This window comes from Salvelinus namaycush, chromosome 25 (assembly GCF_016432855.1).
Source record: "Salvelinus namaycush isolate Seneca chromosome 25, SaNama_1.0, whole genome shotgun sequence".
NCBI lineage: Eukaryota > Metazoa > Chordata > Actinopteri > Salmoniformes > Salmonidae > Salvelinus > Salvelinus namaycush.
This window is the reverse complement of record NC_052331.1, coordinates 21,670,212-21,685,619: the sequence shown is the minus strand read 5'-3', so window position 1 is coordinate 21,685,619 and position 15,408 is coordinate 21,670,212.

Here is a 15,408-nt window from a genome sequence, read left to right as displayed (position 1 = left end):
CTCCGGATCGTTTTGCCCTGTCAGTGTTGCTACGCCCTGTGTTTGGCGTGACCGTTTTTGTGACGGAGAAAATAAATTGTCTATTATTGAACCCTCTGCTCTCTGCGCCTGACTCCTACCTTCCACACCTAGTAACTCGTGACAGAATCCCGCACCTCTTATGGAGTCAGCAGGAGCAGCCACACCTCCTCTCCCATCGATGGAGGAAAGGGTCCTCCATCATACAACCATTCTCCACCGGATTGGATCGGCTATGGACCAGATGATGGAGAGGATTGACCGATGGGAGAGGAGTGGCCTTCCTACCTCACCCCAGCGCCTCTTTCACCAACACCACCTACCCCTTCTTCAGCGTCCGGATCCGGTGGCCTGCGTCTAGCGCTCCCCAGGGACGGCGGCTGGGTGCCAGGGGTTCCTCCTACAGCTGGAGCTGTACCTGGCTACCGTTCGTCCGACTCCCTCGGGGGAGGAGAGCGTGAGCGTCCTCGTCTCCTGTTTGACGGGTCGAGCCCTGGAGTGGGCCAACGCAGTGTGGAATGGCCCAGACTCGGCGAGGGATCACTACCCCGAGTTCACCCGCCGGTTCCGGGCCGTGTTCGACCACCCACCAGAGGGCCGAGCGGCGGGTGAACGGATGTTCCACCTGCGACAGGAGACGAGGAGCGCGCAGGACTTTGCCCTGGAGTTCCGAACCTTGGCCGCAGGGGCGGGGTGGAACGACAGGGCCTTGATGGACCACTATCGTTGTAGCCTCCGGGAGGACGTCCGCAGGGAGCTAGCGTGTCGGGACACCACCCTCTCCCTCGATGAACTAATCGACATGTCCATTCGACTGGACAACCTGCTGGCTGCCCGCGGGCGTCCAGAATGGGCCCTGTCGATTCCACCTCCAGGCCCCCCTGCTCCCATCCCCATGGAGTTAGGGGGGCCCGCTGCGAGGGGGACTGGAGGAGGAGGTTCCAGCACCAGACTCACCCAGAGCTTCCTGTCGGCCATATGTTTTTGTTCATTTTTTCCCCTGTTTTTTCTCCCTCTCTACAGCATAAGGCGCTAGTCGATTCAGGCGCAGCTGGTAACTTCATGGATCGTGGGCTCGTGTTAAGGCTAGGGATTCCCCTGGTGTCGTTAGACCAACCTTTCCCCGTGCACGCCTTAAATAGCCGACCATTAGGGTCAGGGCTGGTCAGGGAGGCCACGGTTCCATTGGACATGGTAACGCAGGGGAATCATAAGGAGCGGATTAGTCTCTTCCTTATTGATTCACCTGCGTTTCCAGTGGTGCTGGGGATCCCCTGGCTGGATCATCACAATCCGGTGATTTCATGGAGACGGGGGGCTCTTCAGGGGTGGTCAGAAGAGTGTTCAGGCAGGTGCATAAGAGTTTCCATCGGTACGACAACGGTGGAGAGTCCAGACCAGGTTTCCACTGTGCGCATTCCCTCTGAATATGCCGATTTGGCTATCGCCTTCTGTAAGAAGAAGGCGACCCAATTACCACCCCATTGACGAGGGGATTGCGCGATAAACCTCCTGGAGAACGCTGCACTTCCAAGGAGTCACATGTACCCGTTGTCCCAGGAGGAGACAGTGGCTATGGAGACATACGTCACTGAATCTCTGGGACAGGGGTACATTAGGCCCTCCACGTCACCCGTCTCCTCGAGCTTCTTTTTTGTGAAGAAGAAGGAGGGAGGTCTGCGCCAGTGCATTGATTATAGAGGTCTAAATTCAATCACAGTGGGGTTTAGTAACCCGCTACCTCTCATCGCCACGGCGGTGGAATCATTTCACGGGTGCGTTTCTTCACAAAACTGGACCTTAGGAGTGCGTATAACCTGGTGCGTATCCGGGGGGGGATGAGTGGAAGACCGCATTCAGTACCACATCGGGCCATTATGAGTACCTCGTCATGCCATATGGGTTGAAGAATGCTCCAGCCGTTTTCCAATCTTTCGTAGACGAGATTCTCAGAGACCTGCACGGGCAGGGAGTGGTAGTGTACATCGATGACATACTGATCTATTCTGCCACACGCGCCGCGCACGTGTCTCTGGTACGTAGGGTACTTGGGCGACTGCTGGAGAATGACCTGTACGTCAAGGCTGAGAAATGTGTGTTCTCTAAACAAGCCGTTTCCTTCCTGGGTTATCGCATTTCCACCTCTGGGGTGGTGATGAAGTGTGACCGCGTTACAGCCGTGCGTAATTGGCCGACTCCGACCACGGAAAAGGAGGTGCAGCGTTTTTTAGGGTTTGCCAATTACTACCGGAGGTTTATGCGGGGTTTTGGTCAGGTGGCTGCTCCCATTACCTCACTGCTGAAGGGGGGGCCGGCGCGTTTGTGCTGGTCAGCAGAGGCGGGCAGAGCTTCAGTCGTCTGAAGGAGCTGTTCACCGACGCACCCGTGCCTGCGCATCCGGACCCCTCTTTGGCGTTCATAGTGGAGGTGGACGCGTCCGAGGCTGGGGTGGGAGCCGTGCTATCACAGCGCTCGGGCACGCCACCAAAGCTCCGCCCTTGCGCTTTTTTTTCGAAGAATCTTGGTCCGGCGGAGCGGAACTATGATGTGAGGGACCGGGAGTTGTTAGCTGTAGTCAAGTCCCTGAAAGTGTGTAGACATTGGCTAGTGGGGGCTAAGCACCCTTTCCTCATCTGGACTGACCATCGTAATCTCGAGTATATCCGGGCAGCGAGGAGATTGAATCCGCGTCAGGCTAGGTGGGCCATGTTCTTTACCCGCTTTCGTTTCACGATTTCATATCGGCCAGGCTCCCAAAATACGAAGGCCGACGCGCTGTCCCGCCTCTATGATACCGAGGAGCGGTCCATTGAGCCGACTCCCATCCTTCCAGCTTCATGTCTGATGGCACCGGTGGTATGGGAGGTGGACACAGAGATCGAGCGCGCGTCACGGCTGGAACCTGCACCCCCTCAGTGTCCAGCAGGGGTTCAGTACGTGCCGCGTAGTGTCCGTGATAGGTTGATTCGATGGGCCCATACACTACCCTCCTCGGGTCATCCTGGCATCGAGAGGACAGTGCGGAGTCTTAGGGGGAGGTACTGGTGGCCCATGCTGGCGAAGGACGTGAGGTATTATGTCTCCTCCTGCTCGGTGTGCACTCAGAGCAAGGCTCCTCGACACCTGCCTAGAGGGAAGTTACAGCCCCTCCCCGTTCCGCAACGGCCGTGGTCACACTTGTCGGTGGACTTTCTCACTTTCTCGTTGTGGATCGGTTTTCGAAGTCCTGCCGTCTCATCCCGTTGCCCGGTCTCCCTACGGCCCTGCAGACTGCGGAGGCTCTGTTTACCCATGTCTTCCGGCACTACGGGGTGCCTGAGGACATCGTTTCTGATCGGGGTCCCCAGTTCACGTCCAGAGATTGGAGGGCGTTCATGGAACGGCTGGGGGTCTCGGTCAGCCTGACCTTGGGTTTCCACCCCGAGAGTAATGGGCAGGTGGAGAGAGTAAACCAGGATGTGGGTAGGTTTCTGCGGTCGTATTGCCGGGACCGGCCTGGTGAGTGGGCGAGGTACGTCCCATGGGTAGAGCTCGCTCAGAACTCCCTTCGCCACTCCTCTACTAACATGTCTCCCTTCCAGTGCGTGTTGGGCTACCAGCCGGTCCTGGCGCCATGGCATCAGAGCCAGACCGAGGCTCCTGCGGTGGAGGAATGGGTGCAGCGCTCGAAGGACACCTGGAGAGCCGTCCAGGAATCTTTAAGACAGGCTAGTGGACGGCAGAAGAAGAGCGCTGACCAGCACCGCAGTGAGGCCCCCGTGTTCGCACCGGGGGACCGGGTCTGGCTCTCGACCCAAAACCTGCCCCTCCGCCTGCCCTGCCGGAAGCTGCGGCCGCAGTGTGTAGGGACATTTAAAGTCCTGAGGAGGATAAACGAGGTGTGTTATAGGTTACAGCTTCCTACTTATTATCGCATTAACCCCTCGTTTCATGTGTCTCTCCTCAGGCCGGTTGTGGCTGGTCCCCTGCAAGAAGGTGAGGTGCCTGAGGTCCCTCTGCCCCCTCTGGACATCGAGGGGTCCCCGGCGTACACAGTACGTGCCATTCTGGACTCGAGACGCCGGGTGAGGGGCCTACAGTACCTCGTAGACTGGGAGGGGTACGGTCCGGAGGAGAGGTGCTGGGTACCGGCGGGGGACATTTTGGACCCTTCACTTCTGAGGGACTTCTGAGGGACTGTCACGACCCCCCGAGAGTGGCTCCCCTGCCTGTTCGGGCGGCACTCGGCGGTCGTCGTCACCGGCCTACTAGCCGCCACCGATCCCTTTTTCTCTTGTCTGTTGGTTTAGTCTTATTAGTTGCACCTGTTTCTTTTGTGTTTCTTGATTTCTGGTCTATGTAAGCCTGTTAGGCCCGCTGGGGTTTGTGCGGGATTATTTTGTGTTCACTGTCGGTGTTGGATGTATTTTCTCTCCGGATCGTTTTGCCCTGTGTGTTTGGGCGGGTCAGTGTTGCTGCGCCCTGTGTTTGGCGTGACCGTTTTTGTGACGGAGAAAATAAATGGTCTATTATTGAACCCTCTGCTCTCTGCGCCTGACTCCTACCTTCCACACCTAGTAACTCGTGACACTTATTTTCTCTATATGATGACAAATACTGACAGTATGCCTACATAGTATATTTTCTCAGCCCATACAATGCATATGCTTTTGACTTAGGTGTATATGAGGATCTCAATATGCTCTTTGATATGCTAAATAAGGATTATTTATCACGTTTCAGGTAAGACCCAGATGCAGACAACGTCGAAGTAACAACAGTTTATTAATCGAACAGGGGCAGGCAAAAAGCAGGACAAGGGCAGGCAGAGGTCAGTAATCCAGATAGGTGGGGAAAAGGTACAGGACGGCAGGCAGGCTCAGGGTCAGGGCAGGCAAAGCTAAGTAATCCAGAAAGGTGGGGCAAAGGTACAGGACGGCAGGGTCAGGGCAGGCAGAAGGGTCAACACCGGGACAACTAGGAAACAGGAACAATCGAGAGACAGGAGCAGAGGGGAAAACGCTGGTAGGCTTGACAAAAAACAACGAACTGGCAACAGAGAACACAGGTATAAATACACAGGGGATAATGGGCGACACCTGGAGGGGGGTGGAGAGAATCACAAAGACAGGTGAAACCCTATTTCTGATGCTTATTTCAGTTTTGAGGATTTTTAAAATACATTTTTTTACCTTTATTTAACCTGTTTGGGGTGCAGCCCGATACCGGTACACTTATGACAACAGCCAGCTCAAAGTGCAGGGCGCGAAATTCAAAAGATATTTTTTTTTAAATATTTAACTTTCACACATTAACAAGTCCAAGACACCAGATGAAAGGTACACATCTTGTGAATCAAGCCAACATGTCCGATTTTTAAAATGTTTTACAGGGAAGACACAATATGTAAATCTATTAGCTAACCACGTTAGCAAAAGACACCACTATTCTTACTCCATCAGTTTTTTACTCCATCAGTAGCTATCACAAATTCGACCAAATAAAGATATAAATAGCCACTAACCAAGAAACAACTTCATCAGATGACAGTCTGATAACATATTTATTGTATAGCATATGTTTTGTTCAAAAAATTTGCATATTTCAGGTATAAATCATAGTTTACATTTCAGCTACAATCAGAAATTGCACCGAAAGCAGCCATAATATTTACAGACACCAACGTCAAATACCTAATTACTCATCATAAAACATTTCTGAAAAATACATAGTGTACAGCAATTGAAAGACAGGCATCTTGTGATTCCAAACAATATTTCCGATTTATTAAATGTTTTACAGCGAAAACAAAATGTAGCGTTATATTAGCGTAGCCACAATAGCCAGAAACACTTGGGCGCCCACGACCAGTTCACATGCACGACAGATATTAGAAATAGCATCATAAAATGTTTCTTACTTTTGGTGATCTTCTGTCAGAATGTTGGACAAGGTGTCCTTTGTCCAGAACAGTCGTTGTTTGGATCTGGAACGGCAAATTTCCCTCTTCATTTAGCATGGGCACTTGCCAAGTGCTACAGATCTCTCCAACGTCAACAAAGTCAGAGAACGGAACACGGCAAAACTCCCGAAAAAATTTCAATAATCTGATTAAACTATATTGAAAAAACATACGTTACGATGATATGGTCACATGTATCAAATAAAATCTAAGACGGAGATGTTAGTCGTCCATAACGAGAGCAAAACAGAAGGCAAATTCATGTCCTCTTTCGCGCGCTCCAGAAACAGGAAATGGACGGTCACGTCAAACAAAGAGCTTTAATTCCACCTCAGACCAAGATAAACACGAAATGTTTTCTCTCACCGCCTCTTGACAACCAGGGGAAGGTGTATGAAGTGTATGTAGACTCTTACGTATCACGCCCATGTATAGGCATGAAGTTGAACAGAGCATCGATTTCTGACATTCCACTTCCTGGTCAGGAAGTGTGCTGCAGAATGACTTCTGTTTCACTCAGAGAAATAATTCAAACGGTTTTAGAAACTAGAGAGTGTTTTCTATCCAATAGTAATAATAATATGCATATTGTACGAGCAAGAATTGAGTACGAGGCCGTTTGAAATGGGCACGATTTAACTGGCTACTCAATACTGCCCCTTGCAGCCATAACAGGTTTTAACTAGGCAAGTAAGTTAAGAACAAATTCTTATTTTCAATGATGGTCTAGGAACATTTATTCCCTTTGCATAAAGGTGTGCAAACTGCAAGCTAAAAGCACTGTAACTGGTATGTATTTTCATGTATTTTCTGCTTTGGCGTTCCAACTGTCATTTTCTAATTTTGGCGCCATAAATGAGTGTGTAAACAGTGTGTGGTCGAACAAACAACTGGAGAAGGAAAGAAGTGAGAAGCTGTTCAGAAAATACCTCAAAGAAGTTCAGCTCATTTAAGATGTATTTTTAATCTTAGTAACTAGACTCAAGAGCATTGGCTAATTTGACCTTTAAGGCTAGCTAGCTAGGCTTGATAGAGGGATAAAGGCTAACTGGTTGGTAGCCTAGCTAACTAACAAATAACAAAATTGCCTTCCCTTCAAGGATTTGTTGTTACCCCCATCAAGTCTCATGGTGACAGATAATGTTTTAAAACGTTTAGGCATATTTTGTATTACTGGTTAATATAAGCTAGCTAGCTAACTACTTTAGATAGCTAGCTAACTAGCAACTTGGCTAGCTAGCTAGCTTGTTCCAGTTTGTTTTCTCGCCATGTATGAAGCAGGTTGGGTAGCTACCTTGTGGTATGGTTATGTGAAATGACAATATTTTCTTGCAGTATCGATACAATTTCTTTTTACCGACTTATGCATTGACATTTTGGAATGGATCACAGACCAACATTACCACCACGTTGGGTCAAAACTTTGTGGGACCGCCACAGACGACGCAATCTTCTCCCATCACATCCATCGTCCATAACAAACAGGGCACGCAGGGGTTTTGAGGGTGTGCAACTTTTTTTCTGTTAAATAAATAAAATATATATTTTGCAAAGATTAGCCTGCGTTTGTATCTTTACAGAAAACATGTGTTGTGATTTTCTGTATTTGCTATGCTACATTTTTTAACAGAAATACTGTAGCAGAAATGTGCTTTGGAAATAGCAACTTGGATTAAATATGACAATGTTTGCCTTTCCGTGCCCTGTATTACAATATTATATATGATGTCAGGATATTTATTGAAATTATGATTTTAAAAAAAACAAAAAAACGGATAGATAAATGATAAATGCTTAGATAGGTCAGCATGTTGACACATAACCTTTCCGGAGTTCAAATGTTCTACAAATATGTAAGCAGGTGCACGCATATCAGGTGTGTGTCTTGAACGTATCTCACCCCAAATATCTTCCTGGACTAATACGGTAGCAGGGAGAGGTCTGGTTGGATGCATGTAGAAACTCTCCCATAATGGAGAATATCCTAGCTCTGTATATGAAATATGACATGAGTATCTATTTCCTTATATCTAATAAAATGTCAGATATCCGGAAATATATAGATAAAGATATCCCCTGATATTGACCCTTTTTGACCAGTGCCATGTCAGTGGCTCTGTGTTTTTTTCCTCGAAGCGGGTGAAGATGGTGTTTAGCTTGTCTAGGAGCGAGGCGTCGGTGTCCACGACGTGGCTGGATTTCCTTTTATAGTCTGTGTGTGTCTGGAGTCCCTGCCACATGCGTCTCATGTCTGAGCTGTAGAATTGCAACTCCACTGTGTCCCTGTACTGTCGTTTTGTCTCTTTGAATGCCTTACGGAGGTCATAGCTGGTCTGTTTGTACAATATACTGGGCAGTGACAATAACCAAATAAAATTATCTCAGGAGGTAATGCGGTCTGCATTTGATGGTGAGGTATTCCAGATTGGGAGAACAAAAGGACTTAAGATCCTGTACGTTACCATAATCTCACCACACATTTTTATCATGAAACATACCCCTCAACCTCTGTTTTTCCCACAGAGTTCTTTTCTAAGAACCCCGCTGGTTGTTTGGACAGGGACAATATATTCAGAGAGAGCCATGATTCCGTAAAACAGATTATATTACAGTCTCTTACGTCTCTCCGAAAGGAAATCCTCACCCTGATCTTGTTTACTTTGTTGTCCAGGGACTGAACGTTAGAGAGTAATATACTCGGATGCGGTGGATGGTTGGCTCTCTGCCTGAGCCTGGCTACTAGTAATAGTAGGTCCAGTGTAAGAGATCATACGGGTAGGCCCAGTATAAGAGATCAGACTGGTATGCCCAGTAGAAATGATCAGACTGGTAGGCCCAGTAGGAATGATCAGACTGGTAGGCCCAGTATAAGAAATCAGTCTGGTAGGCCCAGTATGAGAGATGAGACTGGTAGGCCCAGTAAAAGAGATCAGTCTGGTAGGCCCAGTAGAAGAGCTCAGACTAGAAGTGGTAGACCCAGTGTAAGGGATCAGATTGGTAGGCCCAGTAGAAGAGATCAGATTGGTAAGCCCAATAGAAGAGTTCAGACTAGAAGTTGTAGGCCAAGTATAAGAGATCAGACTAGAAGTGGTAGGCCCTGTATAAGAGATCAGACTAGAAGTGTTAGGCCCATAATAAAAGATCAGATGAGAGTGGTAGGCCCAGTATAAGAGGTCAGACTACAAGTGGTAGGCCCAGTGTAAGGGATCAGATTGGTAGGCCCAGTAGAAGAGATCAGACTAGAAGTGTTAGGCCCAGTAGAAGAGATCAGACTAGAAGTGGTAAGCCCATTATAAGAGATCAGACTAGGCGTGGTAGTCCCAGTATAAGAGACCATACTAGAAGTGGTAGGCCCACTATAAGAGATCAGACTAGTAGGCCCAGTGTAAGTTTAGATTGAGATCACTTTTTAACCCAACCCATCCGAAAGACACACGTACAGGTGTTTGGAGAGGTGCGGGAGTTCTGCCACACTGGGTCCCATGTGCGGGGATAAGTGTCTTGCTCAAGGGATCAACAGCATCTTGGATTTGACACCAGCAACCCTCCAGTTTTTACGTCAGACCCAGGATTCAAACTGGCAACCCTCCGGTTGCTGGCTCGCCTCGCTAACCGCTAGGCTACCTGCTGCCGACTATGCTGCCCAGTATAAGAGATCAGACTAGCAGGCCCAGTGGAAGAGATCAGCCTAGTAGGCTCAGTGGAAGAGATCTGCCTAGTAGGCCCAGTAGAAGAGCCTCTACAGACAGCTGAGTCACGTGACCACAGGAAGCCGACTGGAGCCAGAGCCAACAGGCAAACAGGGAAACAAACAACAGTGTTCCAGAGGAAACAGGTGCCTGCTGCTGCTTTGTGTCTGGGGTTCTAGGGCTGGCTTTGGAGCTGATGGTGGAGTCCCCTCACAGCTCCCCATTTAGACTGCTCATCAGCCAGGTGCTTCCACCACAGAGGAATGCCAGGGTCCTTGCGGTCTGTCAGCATGGCATGCACATAGCAGGCGAGAGAGTGTCCTATGGTCATTGGTCAGTATCAGAGCAGTGTCATTCAGGAAAAGAAAATTGTCAGCATTGGCATGTGGTCACTCTGACAGTCAGCCCAAACATGAGGTCAGTCAAGCACATGTAGTTAACAGACATGTGACTCATACAGTGAGTGAATTTGTAAATCACTACACACAAAGGCAGAGATCTTGCATAACAACACGTCATAATGGATGTCTTTTGGAAAGGTCTGTGTGGAGTCACTCACTCGGTGTGGGAGTGCAGGTGAAGGTAGAGTGTTGATGAGGTAAAAGTGCATCATGTTTTCAATAGATTGACAGTCTGGCTAATGTCTTCCTCTTCCTGTTGCCCTGTGTGTCCTGCTGCGTCCTGCTCCATGGTCCAGTCAGGGTCCACCCTCTGGGCCACGTGGGGCCATGCCCATAAAAACACACGACAGACCCCCCTCTACTCCCACGCACTCCCCCCAATTCAGCTCACACACAGTCAGGGAGCAGGGAGAGGTAGCAGGTGGGATGAGTCAGGCACGTGGTTTACGGACATGTGAAGGTTCACATGGATTTTTTTCAAATATATATTTTTCACTGTGAACAAATCACATGTGAAAAATGGCACAAACAATGTCTTCACACTTAGTCAGAACCACATTCCCACCGTATCCACACCCAATGTTGTTTCTAATACTTGTAAGACTGCACCATATGACTTCAAATTGTGTTATGTCATTAATGTTTGTGGAAATGTATGTAAATGTTAAGTTGTTTATTGTTTTTGTCTTGAGGTAAAAAAATATACAGTTCCAGTCAAAAGTTTGGACACACCTACTCATTCAAGGGTTTTTCTTTATTTTTATTATTTTCTACATTGTAGAATAATAGTGAAGACATCAACACTATGAAATAACACATATGGAATCATGTCGTAAACTAAAAAGTGTTAAACAAATCAAAATAAATGTAATATTTGAGATTCTTCAAAGTATCCACCCTTTGCCTTGATGACAGCTTTGTACACTCTTGGCATTCTCTCAACCAGCTTCATGAGCTGAGATCACATGAGAGTGGAATGCATTTCAATTAACAGCTGTCCGTTGTCAAAAGTTAATTTGTGGAATTTCTTTCCTTCTTAATGCGTTTGAGCCAATCAGTAGTGTTGTGACAAGGTAGGGGTGGTAAACAGAAGATAGCCCTATTTGGTAAAAGACCAAGTCCATATTATGGCAAGAAGAGCTCAAATAAGCAAAGAAAAACGACAGTCCATCATTACTTTAAGACATGAAGGTCAGTCAATATGAAAAATGTCAAGACCTTTCTTCAAGTGAAGTCGCAACAACCTTGTAGCGCTATGATGAAATTGGCTCTCATGAGGACTGCCACAGGAAAGGAAGACCCAGAGTTGCTTCTGCTGCAGAGGAGAGGTTCATTAGAGTTACCAACCTCAGAAATTGCAGCCCAAATATATTCTTCACAGAGTTCAAGTAACAGACACATCTCAACATGAACTGTTCAGAGGAGACTGTGTGAATCAGGCCTTCATGGTCGAATTGCTGCAAAGAAACCACTACAATAGTAAAAATTAAGAAAACCCCTTGAATAAGTAGGTGTACAGACTAGTACTGTATATATATTTTTTTTTTTAAGTATAATAAAATGTAAAAAAAAAAAAAAGTTTCACATAAATTTTTCACATGGTTTAGACACGTGGTTTACCAACATTTCACATGTGATATTCTAAATTTCACCTATGTTTTTTTAGAACCTGTGTCTCCCATGGGAGAAGCCAAAGTCTTTTCAAGTTCTCTTTCTCTCAGAATATTCACTGTTCAATTCGAAATAGGTTTATAATGATTTGCTGTGTTTAATCACGATTAATAACAAATTCAGAAATGAAATCGATCTGTAATTTAAGATTTTTTTATATAAATGCATTGCAAGAATATTGACGTCTTGAATTTGTCCAAAGTAACGGTTAGCAAAATCAGGTCAATTGATAAAGCACACTTTCTTTAACCTCAATGTCAATTTGTTTTCACATCATCTTGTTGTTTTTAGCTGTATAGATTGTGCATTTTGGATGTTTTCAGTGTATTTTGAACACTTTCAGACCATGCGATTAATCACAATAAAAACAAAATCAACAAATATTCCAAAAAGTTAACCCAAGTTAACTGATTAACTCTGAAAGCCCTAATTCTCCTTTGTAGAAGAGTATCTGTTTACATTCATTCCAATAGCAAACACATTTATATATTTTCAAATACAAATACAAATACAGTTTTAGGCCTGTGTATTAAATGTAACAAAAACCAATGGACAGCTAACAATAACAAAAGCTAAAAATAGCTAGCTATAATGAAATGGAAGGCTAGCAATCGCCTATACCTTAGCTAGCTGACTTGCATACAGAAGTGAGCTAGCTAGCTACTTAGCTTGGCTACAGTCATGTAAATTGGAAAATCTCACTCGTTTTTTAACTTGGTCAAAACAATTCAATTATACATCAAAATGACCAGAAAACTCAACACAGTACAAAACGGAGTACGGGATAAAAAAATAAGGCGACATGGAGAGCTAGCTTCTCTGTTCTTTTCACTGGGCTTCTTCCAACGGTCACGGACCAACATACCAAGAAGTGAGGGGACCCTGCAGCAGTAACACGGAATGCTCCCTAGTGGCAGCGCTAAGTATACATGTGTGTATATCAATGTAACACCATGGTGACTACAATAACAATGGAGTGGTTGTCTCAGAAATAAGAAATACTTATTTTTAATGCATTTTAATTAATATACTCAGGTAGGCTAAGTAAACATTGTACAGAATGGCATTACAGAATGGCATTACACATGTGGAAACAATGCTACTGAAACATGTCAACACCACCTTTTCACATTTGAGGGGAATAACACTATTTTACCCCCACATGTGAAAGGGCAATTTTCACATGTGGAGTTTTCTGACATGTAAAACTGCAAATGTGATAATCACATTTGATTGTTTTTCACATGTGAATTTGAAATTTCACATGTGAAATTGCAATTCACATATGAGGTGAAAACATGTTATTCTCCTCACATGAGAAAATGTGGTGTTAACATGTGCAATCTAATTTTAATACATGTGAAAATATCATTTTGCGCTACTTTCACAATGTCTTTTTTTTGTAAGGGCACGTGTACGTGTGCGTCAGGCTCGGGGATAGGAGTTGGTTGGAAGTTGTCTCAGAGTTTGATGATGAGACATCACATGGGAGGATGTCTGAGTCTAATGTAACCTCCTCTAGTCTCATTAAAGCGCTGTGCGGTCACAGGAAATTCCATCACATTGAGGTAACGCCGTTTCCTGAGTGATTAATATGATGTTGACAACAGATGCTGGTCAAGATGAATGAGATCTACTGTACATAAATAGAGAGAATTCCTATTGAGTATGAAGAGCATGAGTAAAACAGGTGTCACATTGTTTCTAACGGACTTACAAGAAATACATTATTTTTTCTATAGCCTTTATAAATGTTTGTGTGTGATCTAGTGTATTTTGGTGTTTGTGCATTCTCAGTAGTGAGGAGGGAGGGAATATTTCCTCCTGTCATGAGTTGATGGCTGACTGAGGACCCTAGCTGTCCAAATTGTCTGGCACATTTACTTATGGGTGAGTGACATCTGCTGGGGACTTTTATGAGGAAGCCTTATCACTCTCCCTGACACTCTTCAAGTTTAGAGATACACATCTGGGTCTGGATTGGTCAAACCAACAGGATTAAACTAAAACAGGCTACATAGGCTCAGTAAAGGGTGAGGGGATGCTTGGGGGGGGGGGGGGGGGGTATGACTTATGTATATTTACCATTAATGACAGGTCTGTTATTGTATCGAACAGTCCCTTTTCGTCCCTCCAGTTTCTCTTATTCCTACATCATCAGGAACTCTATCATCACAATCTGGCTAGGACTGTACATAGAATGTCCCCTCATAACAGGTTGTAGGGTTCCACAGCTCATAGCCTGCCTTAGTGTTCCGCTAGCCCGGCATTATTAAGCACAGTTAAATATCACTCACTAAATGAAATCCACTCTCAGCACTGTCATATAAAAAGTGATGGCGGGGAGCAGGGAGGTTGCATGGTGTGTGTGCAGACAGCGGCGGGGTGAGGAGAGGAGGAGGGGTCTTGTTTTGGTGCTTTGCTCCTCCTCTCTGACATACACACTCAACACAAATAACATTCATTAACAGTAATCTGCCATTTTAACACTGATGTATGGCCCCCTGGTTTCAGAGCCACTGGTTCACATCCCTGGCTATAAAACACAGGGCCTATTTAAATATGGACCTGCTGGGCTGGGGCTGACTGGCTATCCGTCTCCCAGCCCCCGGCCCCCGGCCCCCAACCCGCCCTACCCCCTCCGTCACTACCCCAGAGTCTCAGGTGCCACGCCAGTGCGCTGCAAATGAACACATTTCCAGCAGCCGGCACCTTTGATAGCTCTATGATTCCTAGTGGGTCAATAGCAGGCAGGCAGTGGGAGAGGAAACAGCAGCACTGGGTTGGCAGGCCGGCAGCATGGTGATGATACAGGGAGGCTGGAGGGAGCACCAGGGAATAAAGGCAGAATATGTCTATGGCTAGGTTCAGTTGTGCTGTTTGAGAACACAGCAAAGGGGAGCAGTAGGTGAAGTAGTATTTACACTACACTACACCTCATGCTGGAATGCAAACAATGTATTTAGTTACATTTGTTCAAGCATTGTAGCTCAAGGTTAGAAGAGATTACTTAAACAATGCAGCTATTATCCTACTTTTATCATTAACTAGACTGTAACCACACTCTATGAATAAAAACAATATTATCAGTAATTGCTATGATTATGATTTGGACTATGCAAGCTCAATTTGGCTGCCATTTGAAACTATAGAGCCCACTTTACAGCTTCCGTTGGTTTTCAACTTTGGCTCACAATCATTTTAATTTACACATTTTGGTCAGCTGCATTAAGCTGAAAGACTAATACTCCTGCCTGTCTCCAGGTGAATGCTGACTGACTGGCGTGAAAGACTTAAATGAATACCTTGGAAATGTTTTCCCACAACAAGCGTCAAGTCACGTAGACCAGCAGACAGACAGTGAATAACCAAGCTGTCTCTTCCCTAAATGCCTTGTCTGCTATGTTGTTGTACAGCCTCGGCTCTTCCCCTGGCTGTCAAGCCCAGTAAAAACTCTCCCCCACACCCAGCTTGTCTCCTGAAATGATTTTGTGGACATCTTAATTATCTTAGCGGTCAGTTATTTGAGGTTCCAAATAAAAACTTCTCTAATGTGATCCATGGCAGTGTTTCCCATCAGGCCCTGCTAGCTATTAAACTGATTATATTAGAGAAGTGATAGTTTGAGAGATGGCCACTGCCATGTTTATGTGCCAATGGGCCTCAACCACCATCCACCACGCCATTA